At 45.2% G+C, this 21,957-nt stretch overlaps 1 pseudogene; it reads left to right on the top strand.

The window, feature by feature from the left end:
• The first annotated feature begins 765 nt into the window (after positions 1-765).
• Positions 766-21,943, top strand: LOC118574027 (annotated as a pseudogene).
• Positions 21,944-21,957: the final 14 nt, after the last annotated feature.

The raw sequence follows: 21,957 nt of genomic DNA, 5'->3' as shown, positions 1-21,957 counted from the left end.
ACCCATCTCCTAACAATTACCTCTGCCATTGTCCAGGCTCTGCCATGATCCTATTAAAAACAAGAAACATGAAATGATAGAGCTCTGTGGCTTTTTTAAATTTGGGGAATGTCTCCTACTCTTGGTAATCTCTCTAAGTTTTCCTCAGTACCACCACTTCCTGCAATGATTCTTTGTAGAGTTTGCATCAAGAATTGCTTACTCCTCCCATCTTTCACATTCACAGCTCTGGGACAAGTTGGAGCCAGTGCCCAGAGTCAATCTTTGATGCCCACAGGTATCTTTGGGTCACCCTAGGACCTTGGTCAAGCACAGCTAGGTAGAGAAAGGTCTCCATCAGGATGAGCTTGAAAATGCTGGTGGAATTCAGTCCTGTTGGGAGCACAGTCTCTCAGGACGATCTTATCCTGGCCTACCCACATATTTACCATCACCCAGGTCTCTTCAAGGCAGCACAACCAAGGTTGGGGCATTTTTTGAAGGATATTTCCATAATTTAATAAAATGATTTAGCAGGGCTCAAGGGTCTGCTGAGTTTGAGAAAGACTTTGTGTTACTCCCTGTGACTGAATTTGAACAGTCCATCCTTACCCAAAACTACAGCTGTCAGATAAGCAGAAAACTGGATCCATAGGTTCCCCACCCCTACCACACACACTGACTGCATTTTTTTTAAAGTACTCCCTGCTCTTTGTAGCCCTAAAGTGCTTCTGGCTAGGCACCTCAGAGGACAAACCCACAGCCACTGAGCCTGTGCAAGCCAGAATGTGTGATTGGACAAGTTGTAATAAGAGTGAGACTCCAGAAGACAAGCCTTCTGGGTCAAGCTTCACAGCTGTAACTCTGGCGCCAGACAGTGAAGAAGTGGCTTTCAAAGCTTCGGATCTGGGGTCTGAAAAGATTCCCATCATGGAGACTCGTCAGGACTGCTGCCACAGTTTCAACAGGATGCTGAGTCCAGGAGCTGATGAGGACCAGCAACAACAGCACGGTCAGTAAAATGGTTCTGACTGGACTTGGGCGAAGTCTGGGAAGCAAGTCTGGTGGAAAGGCCAGTGGCCAGGTGCTTCCTTCAGGTACTCCGCTCAGCCTGTGGCCCCTCTCCTGCCTTTCCAATGTTCCATGGGCCATAGTTCTCTGATCTTTATCTTTGTGTTTTTCTCTCTTACAGGTGGGAATGCAATGGTCCTGATGCCTGGAGAGGAAGGAGGCAAGAAAGTGATTGTACAGAGCAAGTTTGCTCAGGGTGCGCTTTATCAGGGCGAACTTGTTCTGGGCGAACTTGCCCCAATCAAGCCTGCTCAAGAAGAGCTTGCTCAGTCCAGTCTTCATCAGGAAGCCACAGGAGTGGTAGAGGAGGGAGGAAACAAAGAAGAAGAAATGGAAGGAGGCCATGCTGGCAATGGTAGTTCTGGCCCCATAGACAAGGGGATCCACATGGAAGGTGGTCATAACAGCAGTGTTCAACTGCAGCCTGAGAAAGAGGCAGCAATGCCTTAGGGCACCAAGAGTCTCCAGGCTGGGGACAGGCTGCCTTTCCAGAGCCACACCAGATTCACCCACTCTCAGCTGCAGGACCTGGACCAACATTTCCAAGAGACTTGCTTCCGCAGCTTTCAAGAAAGGTAAGCAGAATGCCCAGCTAGGTGCCTGGTTTTTAGCCAGTGCATCCAGGCTGTCCTTTGCTGCTCTCTGATTTCCTCTACAAACAAAGCCACCATGTCTGCACTCTCCAGCAGAAATTGGATTCTGCAGTACAGGGACGGGCCCCAGTCAAACTGGGAAGAATGTGTTTTGTTGCCTGTTTAAGTGGCATGTGAGTAGGAAATTTAGACAATGCTTGTTCTAAATTAGTCTCTGTATGTAAGAGTGAGAAGCCTGAAGTGTGGTTGGGAAAATGCAGCAGGAGTGGTGGGGGGGAGGCTCCACCTAAGCTTAAAATCCGGCTAAAACTTTTCATCCTGGAGGCTCCCTTAATGAAGCATTACATATTAAGGACATAGAGGACATACATATGTTTTAGGGATTAGCCATAATTTTGGTCCCTGAAAGAAACCTGTTACTAAACTAAGTCTGAAAACAGGTGTGAGGAATATAGTGTGTGTGTGTGTATGTGTGTGTGTGTGTGTGTGTGTGTGTGTGTGTGTGTGTACACCCTTGTGCACACACAAGTGTGGACACAAACATTTAAAAGCAAACGGGACATGTCCTGATACAGATTATTTCCACCAAAAAGCCAAAATGTTGGAATCTTTTCACTTCAGGAAGGACCTTGCAAGATGGATGGATGTGCCGGAAGCAGATGTGCTGCTCAGTATTCTAAAAAAAGGAATGTTTTGGGAGAGTCCTTATCTGGTGATGTTGCTGTCTAGAAGAGAAGTATAGCAGAAGATTGGGACCCTGAAGATGTATCCCAAGGACACCAGACCAGTCCACAGCCAGGCTAGGCTCAAGATGACTAAAGGCCTCCATTTTCTCAGGCAGGAAGTGCCAACCTGGACACCTGAAAACTTAAGATGTCAAGGTGCTTTGTCTGTCCCTTGGTGGACATAGTGTGTTCTCCAGGACGTTCTGCAGGCTGTGCAGCCTGCATGCCTCTCTTCAGTGAAGAGACCATGTTCTTGCCTGCCTTCAACTCTTTCACTGTGCATGTCTCATAAACCTTTTCTCAGACTTTCTGTTCTAGTCTGTAAATATCACATGCCTGGCTTAGTTCTGAACCAATACTGGGACCAGGAACCTCAAACAGCCCCAGCCCTTTTACCTGTCTTTTTTTAGGTATGTATGTGTGCTGTGGATATCACTCTGTGTAAATAAAGTTCTGATTGGCCAGTGGCCAGGCAGAAAGTATAGGCGGGACAAGGGAGAAGAGAATTCTGGGAAGTAGAAGGTTGGAGGCAGACACCGCCTACCGCCGCCATGAAAAGCAACATGTAAAGACACTGGTAAGCCACAAGCCATGTGACAAAGTATAGACTAACAGAAATGGGTTAATTTAAGATAGAAGAAGCAGATAATAAGAAGCCTGCCACGGCCATACAGTTTGTAAGCAATATAAGTTTCTGTGTGCTTTCTTGGTTGGGTCTGAGCGACTATGGGACTGGCGGGTAAGAGAGATTTGTCCTGACTGTGGGCCAGGCAGAAAAACTCTAACTACATATGTGAACTCTGCTCAGCATTACAATCAGCCCTGGCTTTTCCAGACCACATGCCCACAAGGGCAAAGGCCTATAGATGGTATGCTTGGAGGCTAGGGAGGAAGCATAGAGCAGGAAGAAGTGCCCTTTGTCTCATAAAATGTGCATTCTGGATACTCACAAAAGACTATTCTTGAAAGAGGCCTGAGCCTTTGTGGCAGCACCCTACTGTGAGCCCCAAGGGCAAAGTTCCTGCCAATGACCCCAGAGAGGATGCAGGTCACTAGGCTTCTAAGGAGCAGCAGCCATGGAGCACCTCCACAATTACAACAACAACTTCTACTATCATCTGGAGGGCCATGAGGAGGGCAGCAGCCCCCACCCTGAACAGGAGGGAGCAGCCAAAGCAGGTGGCAGCCTCTATAAAGAGCTCTAAGCCTGGAGATCAGTTAGAGCCAACAGGGCAACCTCAACCACGGAGGCCACATGAGCCCTTACAACAGCCTGGGTCATGAAGGTTAACACAGCAACGAGGTTACCATGGAGGCAGACCCAGAGGAGCCAGCCAGCTGGCTGGCTGAGTTTCTAAGGCACCAGCCCAGTAGGCACCAAATCCAGTTCCACTTCACACAGTGGCAGGTGCAGGAAATGGAGACCATTTTCCAAGAAACCCAGTACCCGGATGTGCTCACAAGGTATGTGGCTGGCACCCTGGCGTCCAGGAACTAGTGTTCATATTGACCTTGCCTTTACCCCTTCTGGGTCCTGTCCTCCCATATTTCCAAACCACAGGTTGCTTTTTCCCCATGATGGGTGTGGGGAAGTTGCTTTGTGGCATCAAGTTCAGTGTTTGAATCAAGGTTAGTGTTTTCATGTAGTGGTGGCATGAGACAGGTGTGCTTACTGATCATGTCCTTCTTTATCTCTGTTCTCAACTGTGGTGCAACATGGGTGAATGAAAATCGTGTAGAAACTCAAACTATTCTGGTGCTTTAGAATTCTGCTATGGTGTGATTTGTCTGACAGAGCTCTAGAAGTCCATTCCTCTTGACAAACAGTAACAAAATTCCCTTCTTCTTCCTCCCCAGAACCTGATGTCTTCTTCCTTCCTGGTGTAAACAGTAGTGCTCTAAAGGCCTCCTGTGATAGAGGTCAATGTCCTATTTTGACTGATTTGTCACAGTTCTTGGGCTTCTCAGCTATACTTTCTGCTGGTGTTCAAAACCCTCTGGGTCTGAATCTCACACAACTGTATCAGACTTTGTTCAGAATCCCTCCTCTGAGGAGTTCTGGATTGTTCTGCCTTGTGGCTATGGAGGTACAGTTGATTATTCCTGGGCTGACAAAACCCTCTTCTGCTTCAGATTTCTGGTCTAGGGTGTGTAAATTCTGAACTTACTGGATTGAGTCTTTTTGTAATCAATGCTTTTCCTCACATAGTACATGAGTAGATATTTCCTCCCACAGTCTAGAAGCTACTGTTTTCTCTGCATCCTCACCTCTTGATTGTGTTAGCTACCCAACTGGGTGAGAGACTGTGACAGTGTTCTTTCCATACATTTTCCTACTCTGTGGTTGTCTTTGCTACTCTTGTTTGTCTGTGGTAAGGGTTGAAGGCAGGGAATGTGCATGCTCCACAGGCAGTCCACTACATCTAAGACAAAGCCCCCATTTCTTGGTTGATACTAAACGTGTGTTTGGTTTCTTTAAAAATGGACTTCCTTTGGTGTCCTTGCTGAAATGGACCTCCCAATGTAAAGCAAGCTAATCTTGTTCTTGAGGCTATCCTCTCTCTGGTGTTCAAGTACTGGGAATATAAACGTGAGGCTCCTTGCCTAGGCTACCAGCCTCGTCTTACTGATTGAGAAAGGGTCTTCCTACCTTCCTTAGGCTGACCTTGAACTTAAACTAGAGCCCACTCAGGCCTTATATTATGACCCTTTTGCCTTAGATTTCAAAGTTGTTGGAACTACAAGTCTACAGGCTACACACTCTTGGTTGAGTCCTATGGAAGATTATATTTTTGATGATTTTATATCATTTTCTCTCCAGCCACCCATCTACTGCCCACCCCTGCTCCTTCCTGGTCTTTGCATTAGGTACTAAATAAAATTTACAGGAAACACAGTCAGGACAATAAGATCCTGTCATCATGCAGCCTTCCACATATTTACTACATATTCCTATGCTTAAAATTTACATCACATCTTCATCATAGACTTTCGCCTTTGTGCTCATTTATAAAATGCTGCATTGAAATTATTTGTGAAAGCTAATTACAGTCTTCTTGACCATCAACGTTCAACACAACACGTTAAATGTTGTGATGATGTAAAACCTTTGAAAAGCATGCCCGGGTTTATCAATGACAAGCCCTTGAGGAGTTTAGCAGGAAGACACAGATTGTCACAATCACACACTGTTTAGAGCCTGTGATATCTCTCATAACCTTGAGTACTGATCTGTGTGGCTTTCTCTACACAGACAGATGCTTGACAGAAACATGAATGTGCCTGAAGCGAAACTGCAGGTCAGTAAACATGAAAAGGCATGTGGTGGGGAAATCCATGTGCAGAACTTCAGGTCATGGACCAGTTTCCCTGGGTCTTTTTCAGTAGGTGTATGATTTCTGTCTTTCCTATGATGGCATTGCTTTTACTTTGACATCCACTGTTAGGGCCACAGCCTTGGAGACTTAGTGCTTCAGCCACAAGTAGGGCAATTCCTCCAGCCTTTGAGACATGCCCGACATGGGAGATCTACATCTTGTGCTACTCAGAGGCCTGCTCTCTGCAGACATGCTCTGCAAGGCATCTTCCCAGTTGGCATACTGAGATCCCAGAGAGCTTGCTACTGTGACACTGGTTGAAGGTGCTTGGATAGCACCATGAAGCCTGCTGAAATCTTAGTGCTGAAACACCCCCAACATCTCTCCATCACTTAGCTATTAATCTTTGTGTTCATATATATATATATATGAGATTTTTATTGACTCAAGTATATGAAATAAGTAATTTTGAAATTGAAAATAAAATTCCAATTATTTTTGTTAAAAAGGAAATCGAGTGTGATTAGCCATACACCATGTCTGTCAGAGGTCCCTGCCATTTTTCTTGTACAATTCAGTGAAGTATTTTTTAACTATGATATACATGTAAGTTTTTAGTATCTCTTGAAATATTTTTTAAAATGAGGAATCTCATCTCATTTTTAAAGTGTAAATGATTTTTTAAGAGGTGAAATCAGAAAGTCAGAGAATGGCCAAGGGTTAAGAGCACCACTGGTTGATCTTCCAGGTGACTCAGGTTTGATTCCCAGCACTGCCAGGGTCGGCCAGTGCCTGGTCTCCAACTGCTTTGGCCTCAGGGCTAGCTCACTCACCCACCAGGGGTGACAAGGGGTGGGAGAAGGAGGAGGTCATCTCTCTCACCCACTCCACCACATGGCAAACAAGGGGTGGGTCCTAATCTCCCTCCTGCATTCACATGGCCTGATCACCTGCACCCCCATCAAGGGGGTCAGCTCTCCTGTGCTGCCTGGCAGGGCCCACTCTCCTGAGTGCTGCAGTCTGTGAGGGGCAGGGTCAGCTCTTCCACTCTTGTGACCCTGGGACCAGCTTTTCCTGCCTGCAGTAGTTAAGGTAGGGCTAGGGGTGAGGGGCGAGGGGTGAGGGGAAAGGGGAATCTCTTCCTTGCTCATGCTACCATGTGTCATACCATGGTGCTAGCTCTCCCACTCCCATGTCTTCAGGGCTGGCTCATCTGCACCCCCACCAGCAGGGACAGCTCTACTGTGCTGCCCAGGCAAAGTGCAAGGCCCTCTCTTCTGAGTGCTGCAGTTGGTGGTGGGGCAGGGCTAGTTCTCTAGTGTGGGGTTATATGTGATTTAAGCTTTAGTAATGTTTCTTTTACATATGTGGGTGCCCTTGTGTTTGCGGCATAAATGTTCAGAATTGAAACTTCATCTTGGTGGATCTTTCTTGTAATGAGTATTTAATGCTCTTCTTGATCTTTTTTGATTGATTTTAGTTTGAAGTCTATTTTGCTGGATATTAAAATGGCAATACCCACTTGCTTCTTTAGACCATTTGATTGGAAAGTCTTTTCCCAGCCTTTTATTCTTAGGTAGTGTCTATCTTTGAATTCGCAATATGTTTCTTGTATGCAGCAGAAAGATGGGTCCAGCTTTTGCATCCATTCTGATAGTCTGTGTCTTTTTATAGGTGAATTAAGTCCATTGATATTAAGGGATATTAACGACCAGTGATTGTTTGTTCCTGTTATTATTTTTATTTTTTGGTGGTAGTGTGTGTGTACTTCTCTTCTTTGGGGTTTACTGCTGTGGTGTTATCTATTGCCTGTGTTTTCATGGGTGTATCTGCCTTCCTTAAGTTGGAATTTTCCTTCTAGTGTTTTCTGTAGGGCTAGGTTTGTGGATAAGTATTGTTTAAATCTGGTTTTGTCTTGGAAGGTCTTGTTCACTCCATCTATGATGATTGAAAGTTTTGCTGGGTAGATTAGTCTAGGCTGGCATCCATGGTCTCTTACTGTCTGCATTATATCTGTCCAGGTCCTTCTGGCTTTCAAAGTCTCCATTGAGAAATCAGGTGTTATTCTGATGGGTTTGCCTTTATAAGTCACTTGGCCTTTTTCTTTGCTGCTCTTAATATTCTTTCTTTATTCTGTATATTTAGTTGTTTAATTATTATGTGGCAAGGGGACTTTTTTGGGGCATCTAGTATGGTGTTCTATTGGCTTCTTGTATCTTCATAGGCATTTCCTTCTTTAAGTTGGGAGCGTTTTCTTCTATGATCTTGTTGAATATATTTTCTGTGCCTTTGAGTTGGTATTCTTCTCCTTCTTCTATCCCTATTATTCTTAGGTTTGGTCTTTTAATGGTGTCCCAGATTTCTTCGACATTTTGTGTTATATTTTTTTTGGCATTGATATTTTCTTTGACTGACAAATTCATTTCCTCTATTGTATCCTCCTTACCAGAGATCCTCTCTTCCATCTCTTGTATTCTGTTGGTTATGCTTGCATCTGTGTTTCCTGTTCATTTACTCAGATTTTCTATTTCCAGCATTCCCTGTGTTTGTGTCTTCTTCATTGTTTCTATTTCCCTTTTCAGGTCTTGGACTGTTACCCTCATCTGTTTCATTGCTTTTTCATGGTTTCCTTTCAGGGATTTATTGTTTTCTTCTGCTTTATTTGTCTTTTCCTTTAGGTTTTTTATAGTGTTCTTCCCATTCTTTTGTTTGACTTTTCATGTTCTTTATTGATTTCCTCCACTTTTTTGTTTGTCTTTTCCTCAATTTCATTTTTGATTTCTTCTTTAAAAGCCTCTAGACTCTTCATGATGTTATTTATAAGGTTGTTTTCTTCTGCTTCTTCCATTTTGTGATGTTCAAGTCTTGCTGTTGGAGGAGGGCTAGGTTCTGGTGATGCTGTATTGCTATTTATTTTGTTTCATGTACTTCTGCCTTGACATCTGCCCATCTCCTCGTGGATTTGTTCTTTGTCTGGTCTTATCATTGCTCTTGGTCCAGACAGAGCTGACAGATTTGGCATTTCAGGAAGCCTCGGAAGCCTCTCTTAGTCCAATGAGAGGTGGCAAATTATGGTTCTCAGAAAGCCACTCTTGGTCTAATCAAGGCTGGCAGATTGCCTGTCTCCTGAGTTTATTCTTGGTCCAATGATGGCTCTTTGTCCAATGAGAGCTCTCTCTTTCTCTGAGCAGGGTGGGAGCTCTCTGGGCTAAATGGGAACTCTCTGGGCCTGATGAAATCTCTCTGGGCTAGATGGGAGCTCTGGGCCAGATGGGAGCTTTGGGCTGGTCACTAATCTCAGGAAGTGGCAGGGGTCTAGGGTGGATGGGTGTGGGGGCAGGGCACGTAGATTGCAGAGTCTGCAGGGGGCGAGTCTTGGAGAAGGGGAACCTTCCCATGGGGGCCCCACCCAATGGACAGAAACTGGTGCCAAGTTGGGTGGGTCTACCCTGGGGAATGGCTGGTGCAAGGTATGGGACCTAGGGGCAAGTCTCCCTGGGTATGACCCCAGACACTCACCTCTGGTTCGGATGGGAGCTCTGGGCCACAGCTCTCCTTTTTATAAAGAATGAATGGTTTTTCTTTGGGCCTGTGCCCCTTAAGTCCTAGCAAGTGTCTTAGTCTCATGGCTAAAGAATTTTTTCAGTGTTCTCTCAGTACCTGGGTGAATTACTTCCTGGAATGGTTCATGTTCCCATAGCAACAGGATGCATGTGCACAGAAAAAAAAAAACAAAAGATACAGAAATTTTCTATATATGTTCAAAAAATTAAATATTAAAAGTTAAATTTCTAAGAGAATTTTAAGAGAAGAGAAAGAGAAAAACCAGGAGATTAAAGGAAATGTACAATTCAAAAATAAATTCATCTTGATCACAAAAATCATTGCTATCATGAAGTATCCTTTGCTTCTTTGGGGTTCTTAGATCTCTCTGGCCTGTTATTTTGTCTTTTGGGGTAATTTTCTTAAGACAAGCTACTTGTTTGTCAAGTAAATAGAAGGCAAAGTGAGTCAGAAAGGGATTTTTAAGTCAGCTGGGGCCCTAAGACCTCAGTTGTCACTCTGAATGCTCCTTGTTGTTACTGGATGTGGCAGTGCTCAGTGGCCACCAGGGTTAGGAGACCAGAGCTGGCCAAAGAGGATAAAGGATGAAATTTGAGGACTCACAGGCAGGAGTGCAATTGGAGGGCAGAGCATGTACTGGATCAAGACATATGACAAGGATACAATGGGCAACAAGTGGTCCTCTGGGAGTGCCAGCTTTGAAACGGCTCTCTGTGGCATTCTGCTGCCCAAGAGGAGTTGCCAGCTTCTCAGAAACAAGGTATCCATGGGCAGCTGCCCTCCGAGTGGTCTCCAGGTGTCTTTCTCATGTCAGCACACTCTCCATAAAATGTCTCAAGTAGCTGCTAGCATTTAATGATGGGAAGGATTTATAAAGCATTTCTCCCTCCCACCCATTTTGAGATCCTGAGAAATCATTCAGATTTGCTCTTGCATTCCTCCAGCAAGATTGAGTTGCAGGAAGCATTGTCTTTTCCACATCACTCGCTCTTGTTTCCTTCATTTATCACTTGCCTGCTTACCCCGAATGGCAAATATTTGAATCATGGTTGTTCCATTATACACAAGCAGGGAGGATCACTTCACTGATGTGCGAGGATTCTCTTCCTCCAGTGTGCTCCACTGCTGCGGGCCGTAGGAATATATCATAAGAACTCAGCCAGTTATGACAAAGTCGCTACCTGGAGGAATCAGGGAATTCCTCCAGAGGAAGCCAAATCCCAAGGTGGTTTTGGTGTTACGTGGCTTGTTATATATATATCAGCTGTCTTCTGTTATGAAAATCATGTGTGCCTTCATATTTTTCCCAATCGACATTTCCCCAAGAAGGGCTAACAGTGTGGAATGATCACTCTCTGGACATACACGTTCCAGGTATTTGGAGAACAGCCTCAGGAAAGGCTTTCTCTGGAATCAGATATCTTCCTTATCCATTTTCAAGGACTATAGGAGATACCACCCAGGTGGGCACCCAACTTTCAAGGACTAACAGTGATAGCAGCCCACATACAAGTCTCCTGACTTAAGGTAAATTCCACAAGGGGACACCGCCTAGGTCAGGTGGACATTAAGAAATAGGTTTACACAATTTAGCAGGGACCTCCCTTATACCGGGACTTCCAGGGCATGGGAGGGAGAAGAGAAAAGAGAATGGAAGAACTAGATGGGTAAGAACTTGAGAGGAACAAACTGAGATGGGTAAGAACTAGATTGAAGGGCTAGAAGAGAGTACTAGAGGAACGAGATAAAAGATGAGGAAGAGCCAGATGGGGAAGAACAAGATGAGGAAGAGCCAGATGAGAGAGAAGGAGATTGGAGAGGAGCTGATAGGGGAAAGAACTAGATGGATGAGAACCTAGAAGGTACAGAACAAGATGAAGGAATTAAGATAGAGGGAACAGTAGTTAAATATAGAGAGAAATAAGGCAAGAAAGGAGGTAGACGTGAGAGCAGAATAGAGGCTGTGTAGAGAGAAAACTATCACAAATAATAAAGTGTATGAACTAAGGAGTTTTGTATACATATATTCATTTCTTTTCATCCAAGATTAATTATCAGCTGGTTGTAGATTCTTCCCAGACCCTGGGAGGGGACTATCAAGAGGCTGGACCTCCATAGTCCCCGATACTCCATAGTATTGGACAGTCATGCTTTCTTTGTACAACCGCCTAAATCCCTTTCACAGCACACTGTCTACTCCATCTCAACAGATGGAAGAGATGAAAGCCTTCATACCTTTCCAGTGGACCCTTTGATATAGGCTCATGACAACAAATTGACAAGTGTGGCCAGCCAGGGACACTTTTATCCAAAATTAACATATATGTTACCAGGGTGTTCTATTAACAGCCAACTCTGAGAACTGTAAACTTATTATCTGGTGGGGAAAAAAAAAGATTGAATTACTCAAAAATCACAAAACCATGTCATGGCCATCTTCAGTGTGCATGTACGAGTCCTAGAAGATGACTATGTTGCTGATCAAGACTTGTAGCCTAGGCTCCTTCTGGAATAGCTCCTGGCACATGGCACACAGGGCTGAGGAAATCCAGGTTCAGTTCTCTTCTGAGGGCTTTGGTAGCCACATAGCATGGGGCTGTGTCCAGGATCCCTGAACTTGTGCAACTCATAGGGGAGCTGGTATGCTACTGTCTAGGAGGTATAAAGTTCTAGCAGCACATGATCACCCCTACACTGAGCTGCTTAGCACAACCCTCCACTCACCTCACACAATCAGCTTGGTCTTCTAGTGAATGAGGCCAGGTTCCTGATATTGTGCAGCTGCTGATCCCTGAGCACCAGGAACCATTGGCTAACAGCTACTGTGTCTGGTCCTCAGCAGCCAATAGTGTTTCCAAGATAGCTGCTCTAGTAACTTCCAAGGACCAGGTAGGTCACTCCAGTCCAGTCACCCTTCTATTCCTAAATCAAACCTTTGATCAGGGAAGGAAGAATTCCTCTTGGTTTTCTATGCTGAATACCATAGTAGGCAAAAAAAACATTAAACTCTACATTCCATTGTGATTCTAAACTCCATTAGGCAGTGCAGTTTCTTTAGTGCTGCCCTGCGATGGGAAAGTTACCACCATATCTCTTCCTTCAGCTCTTCCTTCAGGTTACCACAATACACGGAGCTCCAAGAATTAATTACATGGTCTCTGTTCTTCTACAGTTAATATTCTGTGATGTCATTTTGTGTTACTGTGGATTGAACCTAAGACCTCCTGCATGTTAAGCAAGTCCCGTAACACTCCAAACCTTAGCATGAGATATTATAGTCTCTTGAAATATTTACTCATTCTTTTTACTTCATGTGTATAGATGTTTCACTGGCATGTTCATATGTGCCATGTCTGGTGCCTGCAGAGGTCAGAAGAGGGACTTGGATCCTGGGGAACTGGAGTTACAAATGGTTGTGAGTCACCAGGTGGGGCTGGGAATCAAACTCGTGTCTTCTGCAAGAAGAGCAAATACTCATAAATGCTGAGCTAGCTCTCCTGGATCCACTCCCTTTCCGTACCTGCACAATGTTATGTCTACTTTTTCTTTTCAAGCCATCGGGGACAGCCAGTGCTGCCCATACACTCTTGGATGTGTGGCTTTCAATGGAGGGTGGTCAACATGCTGGAGTCCACATCCTTAAATAAAACTAATTCTCCCTTTTCTAGTAGCTATCACCTGCCAACAACTCCTTAGCTAAGCGTGAGACTTCATGTCCACTTCTCCTCAAGGTTCTGGGTTCATTGCAGAGTGGGCTGGAAAGATTGCAAGAGTTGGTGACTATAAAGAACCAGTTAGCGTTGTCACTGAGCCACTGTGTGCCTGTCATATGAGAGGAAAGCCTCCATTGAGGAACTGTTTAGATTACATTGGCCTGTGGCCCTGTTTGTAGGGGATTGCCTTGATTGTTAATTGACAGAGGCAGGCTCAGCCCTCGGGGAGTGGTACCACCTCTGGGCAGGTGTTTCTGAGATGTATAAAAAAGCTGGCAAGCGAGCCCACAAGTAACATTCCTCCATGGTGTCTGCTTCAAGTTTCTGGTTGACTTCCAGCCCCGACTTATCTCAGTGATGAACTATATAACCAACCCATTAGCTGCTTTTGGTCTGAGTGTTATATCACAGCAAACAGAAAGGAACTAGAATGCCTTCATCTTACAGCAGAGGGCAGTGTGCAACTGGTAACCAGGAAGGAGGCCTCTAGACCCAATGTGAGGCTGACTCAGCTGAACTGGAGGGAAGCGCTAAGATGACAGAGGGCTTTGTATTTGGTTGTCACCTTTAACCTTCTATTTGTAAGTTTATAGTGGATAATAGAGCTCAACATGAACAGAGACAATGAAAACATGCTAGAGAAGGAAGTAATGGAGTATGACAGCTACTCCGTGTGTGTGTGTGTGTGTGTGTGTGTGTGTGTGTGTGTGTGTGTGTGTGTGCTGCATGTGTGTACATGTTCATTTATGCGTGTGGATATGCATGGACTTGTGTGTCTGCACATGAGGAGGTCAGAATCTTCTTTAATGGCTTTTCCACCTCTTTGAGTTTTTCGTTTTTGGTTTTGTTTTTTTGGGGTTTTTTTGTTTGTTTGTTTGTTTTGAGACAGGGTCTCATTATATAGCTTTGGCCAGGCTGGTACTCACTATGTAGGCCGGGCTAGCCTTGAACACATAGAGTTCTGTCTCTGGGATCAAAGGCATGTGCCTCCATACCTGGCCAACCTTAATTTTTTAGACAGTGTTCGTCACTGAACCTGGAGCTCACCGATAGGCTAAAATAGCTGGCCAGTGAGTTCCAGGCATCTGTCTCTGATCCTCCAGCATTGGGATTTGAATCTGGTACCATTATGCTTGGCTTTTAAGTAAGTGCCAGGCATCTGAACTCAGGTCTTCCTACACCCATGGTAACCACTTTACTGACTCAGCTGTCTCCCTCACTGACCCATCATACCAGGTCTGCATCATATATTCTTTTCACACTTTTCCAATGGTCTTGTTTATGCTGTGTGCACACTATACCCTGGGTGGGCTGGAGACTGATGACAGCAGGGACCAGTGTCTTTTTATTAGCAAAGCAGATCCTCTAAAAGCTTTCCTCTCATGAGACATTAGATGTGTGCTTCATCATTTCATTCCTTCTCACCTGGATCATATTGTGCTTCCTGGATTTCAAAGCGTTATCCAAGGAAGCAAAAGAAAAAAATCAGAAACTTGACAGTTCAAGATGTACCAGTCTTCACCCATGAAGGACTCTCTGGGGGTCAGTTTGATTTTTCTTCTGAGACAGAAACAGGATCTGTCCGTGCACACACCTTTAATCCCAGCACTTGGGAGGAAGAGCCAGGCAGATCTCTGTGAGTTCGAGGCCAGCCTGGTCTACAGAGCAAGATCAAGGACAGCCACTGGAAGTACACAGAGAAACCCTGTCTCAAAAAAAAAAATGAAATGAAATAAAGTAAAATAAATAAAAAATAAAAATAAACAGAATCTGAAGAAGCAGCTTGGGGTAAAGAGACCAGCAAGCTGCTTTTACAACCCTGAGTTTTGCTTTATAAACATGAGAAATCCTCACTGCAAGACATCTGAGGAAGAAGGATGGAGATAGGGTCTCCCGGGGACAGCTGATGTAGTGACACCCAGTTGCTGGCTTTGTTGATTAGCTAATGATTTTTCTTTTCCTGCACATTGTCCCACCTCCACTCCCATTCAGCCCCTTCCTGTAATGATCAGGTCACGTCATGATTCTCCTTGCATGTGAGGAGAATCAGTCTGCTCTGTTAATGAATGATTAAAAGGTTGTGCTGTGTCTGAATCAACAGACTTGCTAATATATCAAAACCACTCTATATAGAAGGTGAAATAATGTTGATTAAAACTTACAGGATGAAATTTTACTTTCACATCTCATATTTCTTTTGCATTTCTGTAACAGGAATCTTAAAAGGTCTTATTAATGAAATCAAACCTGAGGCCAGTTATTGGGGTGAATTCTGGAAGATCAGAGAAGCAGAAAAAGCCACAGTTTCCTCACCTTGCTAGTTCCTCAGGTGATCCTGTTTCCTCAGGCTGGAAGCTTCTGAGTCCTCATCCCAATGGCTCTCAGCCGAACTGTACTGCTCCAAAGCATGAATGCTAAACCAGCCGAATGCTTAATTAACTAAATGCTTAACTAACTCTGGTGCCTGGTTTTCACGTCTTATATATCTTTCTACTTTCTGCATCACTCCCTGGGATTAAAGGCTGGGTTTCTGGGATTAAAGGTGTGGGTCACCATGCTTAGCTGTTTCTAAAGTGGCCTCGAACACATAGAGATCCACCTGGCTGTGCATCCCAAGTGCTGGGATTAAAGGAGTGCATCACCACCACCCAGCTTCTGCTATGGCTTACTCTTCCCATTTTCTAGCCACCATTTTTGGCTTTGTTCTAGTGGCTGTCTGCTCTCTGACCCCAGATATGTTTATTTCGGGGAACACACAATATTTCAGGGAACACAATACCCACCACACATTTCTTTCTTGACTTTGTTTTGTTTTCTTTTTGTTTTTCAAGACAGGGTTTCTCTGAGTAGTAGCCCTGGATGTCCTGGAACTCACTCTGTACACCAGGTTGACCTCTAACTCAGAGATCTGTGTGCCTCTGCCTTTGGACTGCTGGAATTAAAGACATACACCATCATGCTCAGCCTTTCATTTCTTTCTTAACCCCCTATATTTTCCACATTAAAAAATCCCATCCTTTGTTCAATTTTACATAGCAATAAAATCTATTGTGTCAAAACAGCTATATCCAAATGGAGTAGTGCTGACCTGGCTGTATTCGATCTGGATGCTATTGGCACAGAGGGAAGTATAAGATCACAAAACCTCAATAGACTATCCTCTGCCACTTCAACCTGCAATGTGATGAGTGCGGATACTGAAGTACCAAGATTCAGGCTGGTCTAGCTGGCTTTGCCCATTAGACCTCTTCTGTGTATTTAGAAAGAGCCTTTGTCTTGCTACATTTTCTTTCAGCTTGTTGGGTGACTTTAGGTAATTTTACTTCTCTCTTTAACTTTGCCCACCTATAGCATGGGGGGTTTTAGGCGTTGTTGCTGGGACTGGACAGGACCCTAGTACTGGGCAGAGCAATGGACCCTATATGTTTCTATTCTTCAGACCCAGAAATTAGAGATTTACCCTCATTTTGCATATGGGACATTAAAGATGTTGTCACCAAGGGCAGATAATCTTGCACCCATTCCAAAGGGGTCAGAAGTTTGTAGTACCTTCAGCATGCTGGAGACAGCCTGTAGTTGGAGGGAGAACTCCATTTCTGTCTTGCAGTAACTTGCTGTAGGCTGTATGTGTTTTCCTGGGAGCCCAGTATAGTGGACCAGGAACCCCTGCTCCATGCACCTAAAGGATGTCCTAATCACTGGTCCATCTCCCACCATGGACAGCTGCAGGGATTGTCAGCTTAGGGTGCCTGTCCCTCAGCAATGCCTGCTGGAGCAGCCCCCAGAAGACCAAACCCCATCCTGAGCAACCTAGCAATATGAATCCACTGTGCTCATGGTCCCTAAGGCAATCCATGGCTGTCAGAAAGGACAAAGGCCACAGCCTTAGCCAGGCTGAGGCAGCCATCTGCCTTTCAGAGTGTGGAGTCTAAGGCCTGGTAGGAGGGCTTTTCTCAGGCTTCATTTCGGCAGTCTTTAGCACTCCAACATTGCTGTATAGTTTCCTTGTGAAGACTTGGATACATAACTGTTACTGAGAATTCCGGGTATGGAAACAGCAGGCTACTGTGTCAGTGGGTGAGCACAGAGGCTGACTTTAAGCCTTGTGACTGCTTATAAACCCAGGGCCAGGCAGCTTTTCCATGGTGGAAGCTAGGGGGATTATCAGAGTGTGACTACACACTGTTCCCCAGTCTCTGGAACCTCAGATCCCACGACCACTCATGTGCAGGCACAGCAGTCCAGCCAGGGGGAGGTGATCCCTGGTCCTTGGGTTATCTGCCTGGTGTTGGTCAGGGATGCTGCTGGCAATGTGATCTGAGTCTCCACAGCCAATCTCTTCTGTCCTCTGAGCTGGGGGGCCTCTGCCTGTTCACTGAGCACAGCCTCATGGCAGTTCACACAACTCTTCAGTTCCTATTAAGTTTCCCAACTCTGGGACCAGGGTAACTAGAAGGAAACAGGGTCACCTTCTGAGGCTGGGAGATGGGAAGGAAATGTCTCAACAATCTAAGTGTATGGACCAAGTAAAGTCTACACATGGAGTCTCAAAAGGTTCTCCCAAAGGGCAGGTGCACTCACGAGTATGGCTGCCCTCTCCAGTCTCAAATAGCACCCATGCATCAGTTTATGCATCTCTTAGATGGGAATGACAGGAATTAGCATCATTTCCCACTCAGGCATTGGTGTTTAGAGTACAGCTGGTCTTTCTCTGTCAGTCCAGCCATGTGTCTGGACTAACACATTGAGGAGTTCAACAGGGATTTTGCTTCTGTCCAGCTGGGCTGTAGGAGCAGCTGGCCATGGAATGAATGCTGGAAGGCTGCTTTCCTAAGTTACTGGCTGCTAAGTTGAGTTGTCTCTTTGCTCTAGCCAGATAGAAATTGTGAGTAGGGAAGGAAAATCAATTGCTACTGGGATTAACGCTGCACCATCACAGGAGAGAACAAGAGACTGTCTTCCTGTAGACTCACTAACAGCCTAAGCAGCCTGTTCACATCATCCAAAAAGAAATATTTGGCACAATTACATTCTTATCTCTTAGCACCTATCCTAGACCAACCCTAGCCTTTCCCCTTCAGCAGCAATCACAGCTCTGCTAGGCCTCCTGGGGAAGTTCTCTGCCCTCTTTGCTGAGTGGGAAAAGTTTCAAGATCTTTTATAGTTTGTTGAGGTTGATAGCATGGGAGAGTCTAGCACAATGTGTCTCAAGCATTCCTCGTGGAGGCTGCATTTTCGGGAACCAGGGAAATTGAGGGAAAAAATTAGAGATATATTTTACAATAGCAAATTGCTGACTTTGCTTCTGTAAACTTGCTTTCGTTAGACACTGACCCATCCTCTCCCTGGAAATAAGTAAAAAGTTTCAGAGTCCAGCCGTCGGCCTTGGGACAAGGTCTGTAATTATAGATTAAAAAAATAATAATAAGTCTCTGTTTAAAAATTACCCAAATGGGACCCAAGATAAGGACCATCTGGTGAGTCCAGCAAACCAGGTCAAATGTCAGCCAATCATAAGCCTGTAACTATGCGAACTCCCCTCAAGAGTAACTGCTCCCCCTAGATATCCCCTGAGCCAACCAGTTTATGATGAGTGTTACAAAATTTCCCGCATAACAAAATGACTGCTGAAATATATGATGATTTTTTGAATTGGGCCAAACCCGGGGCACCTGGTATCTTATGCTAATTTTCTAGTTTCTGCCTTTAAAAATGCTTGTAACCACTGCTCAGGGCTCTCTGACTGACCAAGACAGAGATCCCACTTGTGCCAGTGCTGAATACATTCCTCATGCGTGTTGCATCTGCTGGTTTGGAATCTTGGTTTCGGGGGGGGGGGGGGGGAATCTTGGTTTCTGGCGGGGGGGGGGGGGGGGGCTCCCGCAGACGAAAGAATCCCAGGGGTCTGGGATCTTTCAGAAATCACCTATGATCCTTTCATAGTTTTCTCTCAGTGTCCTTTGAGCATTCAAGGCTGCTGAAATGGCATGAAGCAACTCTTCCTGTCTTTCTGATAGTCCATTCATTCTAGGCTGCCTAGGCAGTATGAGAGAATCCTGCAGTTGCTGCTTAGCACCAAACGGCCCCATTTTCCAACATCTTTGCTTCCCTCCTAGAAAACGAACATTAGACAAGTACAAATACCCTAAGTTTAAAGACCTTACACTTACTATTACTGACTGTGCAACGGATTGTAATATTGCTTCAGTGGTACTTTAAGACACCTGTCCAGTGCCTAGGAGAGATAAGCTACCTTAACTAGATCATGTAAGTTCAGACTATTTTGAGCTGTTCTTATGCCTGGGATGCCACTCTGCCCTTCAGGTCAGACTTAAAACTAATCCCATCTGTCCATGGGGAATGTCATTTTCTTGGGAAGTGCCTTCCTAAAGAGACATCTTGTTGTGGAAGGTTGAGAAAGATAATGGGGTCTGCTTGATTCTTGGGATTCCCTGGGCTGGCGGGATGATGAGATGCAAGCAGCTCATATCTAAGGAGGCTTCATCAAGAAGAAGGCTGCTGTGGATATTGCTTTGTGTAAATAAAATGATGATTGGCAAGTACCAGGCAAGAAGTATAGGCGGGACAAGCAGAAAAGAGAATTCTGGGAACAGGAAGGCTGAGACAGAGAGAGCTGCCAGCCGTTGCCATGACAAGCAAGATGTAAGGTACAGGTAAGCCATGAGCCACGTGGCAAAGTATAGATTAATAGAAATGGCTAAATATAAGAGTAAGAGCTAGACAATGGTAGGCCTGAACTAATGGCCAAGCAGTTTAAATAATATAAGCATCAGTGTGTTCATTTTGTAAGTGGGCTACCAGACTGCTGGGCTTAGTGGGACCTGGAGAAAAGCTCTCCACCCACAGAAGGCCCAGAAGCATGCCCTGGTGTATATGTTCAGCCAAGTGTCTTGGAGTGGGTGAAGACTGAGTATGTGGGTGCCTGCTGACTAGTGTGCTTGGTAGTCTGTACCTCTCTACCTTGGTATGCCCATGGGTAGGAAATCAACACACAGTAGAATCCAGTGACACTGACAAACCTGAGTCTGTGCAGTTTGAGGACTAAGACAGAGAAACCCCAAACAAGTTTCCACTGTGGGTCTGGAGGTGCCCAGCTATGCAATCTGCATGCTCAGAGTTAGATATTTTCTGGGCTGGTGTGGTGGAAAGTGCCTTTGTTCATGTCTTCCAGTAGTTCTTATTTTGTCCAGGGAACCAGGGAGAGTCTGGACTTTAACATATCCCCGAGTTATGTAGCTATATATTTCCTCTGAATTGAAACATTCTTTCCTGAAGAGAGGGGAGTCAGAGGCTCATAAGGCTTAGGAAACTTAGTAAATTCAGGATAGTTGCAGCATTCACAAGAGCCCTCCCAAGGGTTGTCAAAGAAGTAAAGGGAATTATTCTGGGGAGAGGCAATTCCCAAGGCCAGGCACCTGCAATTGAACAAGGAGCTCCAGGGATACAGCTAACATGAGCTGTCTGTCACTCATGCTGTGGAGGGGCTTTTAATGATACAGCAACCTTTGAGTGACCCATGCTCTTGTAACCACTGCCCCTTTAAACATATGTCCCTGTTTGAAAACCCTAATACAATGACTGGCTCGCTGGGTGGAATCATGTATTTGGTTTACCATGGGTGAATCAGTGGTCAATAGTAGTTTGATCACACCTCCTAAGGAAAAGTCACAGAACTGGTGTAGGCCCTGCAGATTAAAGAGGGGTACCAGAGCAGAATGAGGACTGAATTTGCCTTTCCTTTCAGTGAAGAAGCATCAGGAACCTCTCATTGCCTTTGAGCGTGAAGTCCTGCTCCATATCCTGACTAAAACAGGCAGAGAACTCTGAAGAACTCTCAGGTAGAGAGCAGGCCCTGGCAGATGGGTTGGCTGGATGGGGTTATTAGGAGTAAAACATACCCCCAAGGGTTATTTTCCAGTAGCAGGAGTACCCCCAACAGAGATCTGCCTTCTGCAGCAGCTCAGTCTAGACACCATTGAAGGAAGCCACACTTTCAAGGCATCAGCCTCCCAACCTTAGCAGGCTGTGATTAACAGCTCTCAGAGACAATCAATTGCTATGTCCAGGGGAAGAGTGTGGCAATCAGGAGCACACAAAAACAAAACAAAACGAACAAACAATAACCAAAACCTGGCCAGGGAACAAAAGTGAGAAGGGACAACCCACTCACATATCTTTGATGCTTCTCTTCTGACCAATCCCAGTCAATTCCCACACCTACAGAAAACAAACACATTGCACTGTGTTGGAGCATGCCTTGAATCCCAGGTCTTGTAGGCAGAGGCATGCTGATTTCTGTGAGTTTGAGGCCAGCCTGGTCTACAGAGCAAGTTCCAGGACATCTAGGGCTGCAGAGAAACTGGCTTTCTCAAAACCAAAATAAATAAAACCCAACACACAACAAACCAAACAAAACAAAACTATCACCACCTACCACAAAACCCCCAAAACAGCAACAACAGAATCCCACACGGGTTCTTTGTTGAACTCTGAGTGGCACCTGGCTCCTGGCTCTGGTCTGGAGAGACTTCAGAACCCAAATTTCAACTGGAATCCAGTTCTTAACCAGATCTTGGCTCTGACTGGGGTCTTGGCTCCTAGAAGGTCATCAGAGAAGATTGTTCCCCAGGGATGCTAGGCCTCCTGGAGACAGACTCACTGGAGATCATACTCAGATAAGGGGAGTTCTTCCAGTTCCCACTACTGCTCTGAGAGTCATTGCTTATGCTTTGAGATCCACTGTTTGGGTCACAGCCTTGGAGACTTGGTGCTTCAGCCACAAGCAGGGCAATTCCTCCAGCCTTTGAGACATGCCTGACATGGAAGATCTACCTCTTGTGCTACTCAGTGGCCTGCTCTCTGCAGACATGATCTGCAAGGGATCTTCCCAGTTGGCATACCGAGAATCCAGTGATCTTGCTACTGTGACACTGGTTGATGGTGATTGGCTAGCACCATGAAGCCTGCTGAAAAC

Source organism: Onychomys torridus, chromosome X, assembly GCF_903995425.1.
Source record: "Onychomys torridus chromosome X, mOncTor1.1, whole genome shotgun sequence".
Lineage (NCBI taxonomy): Eukaryota > Metazoa > Chordata > Mammalia > Rodentia > Cricetidae > Onychomys > Onychomys torridus.
The sequence above is the reverse complement of the archived record's forward strand: the minus strand, read 5'-3'. Positions and strand labels throughout refer to the sequence as shown.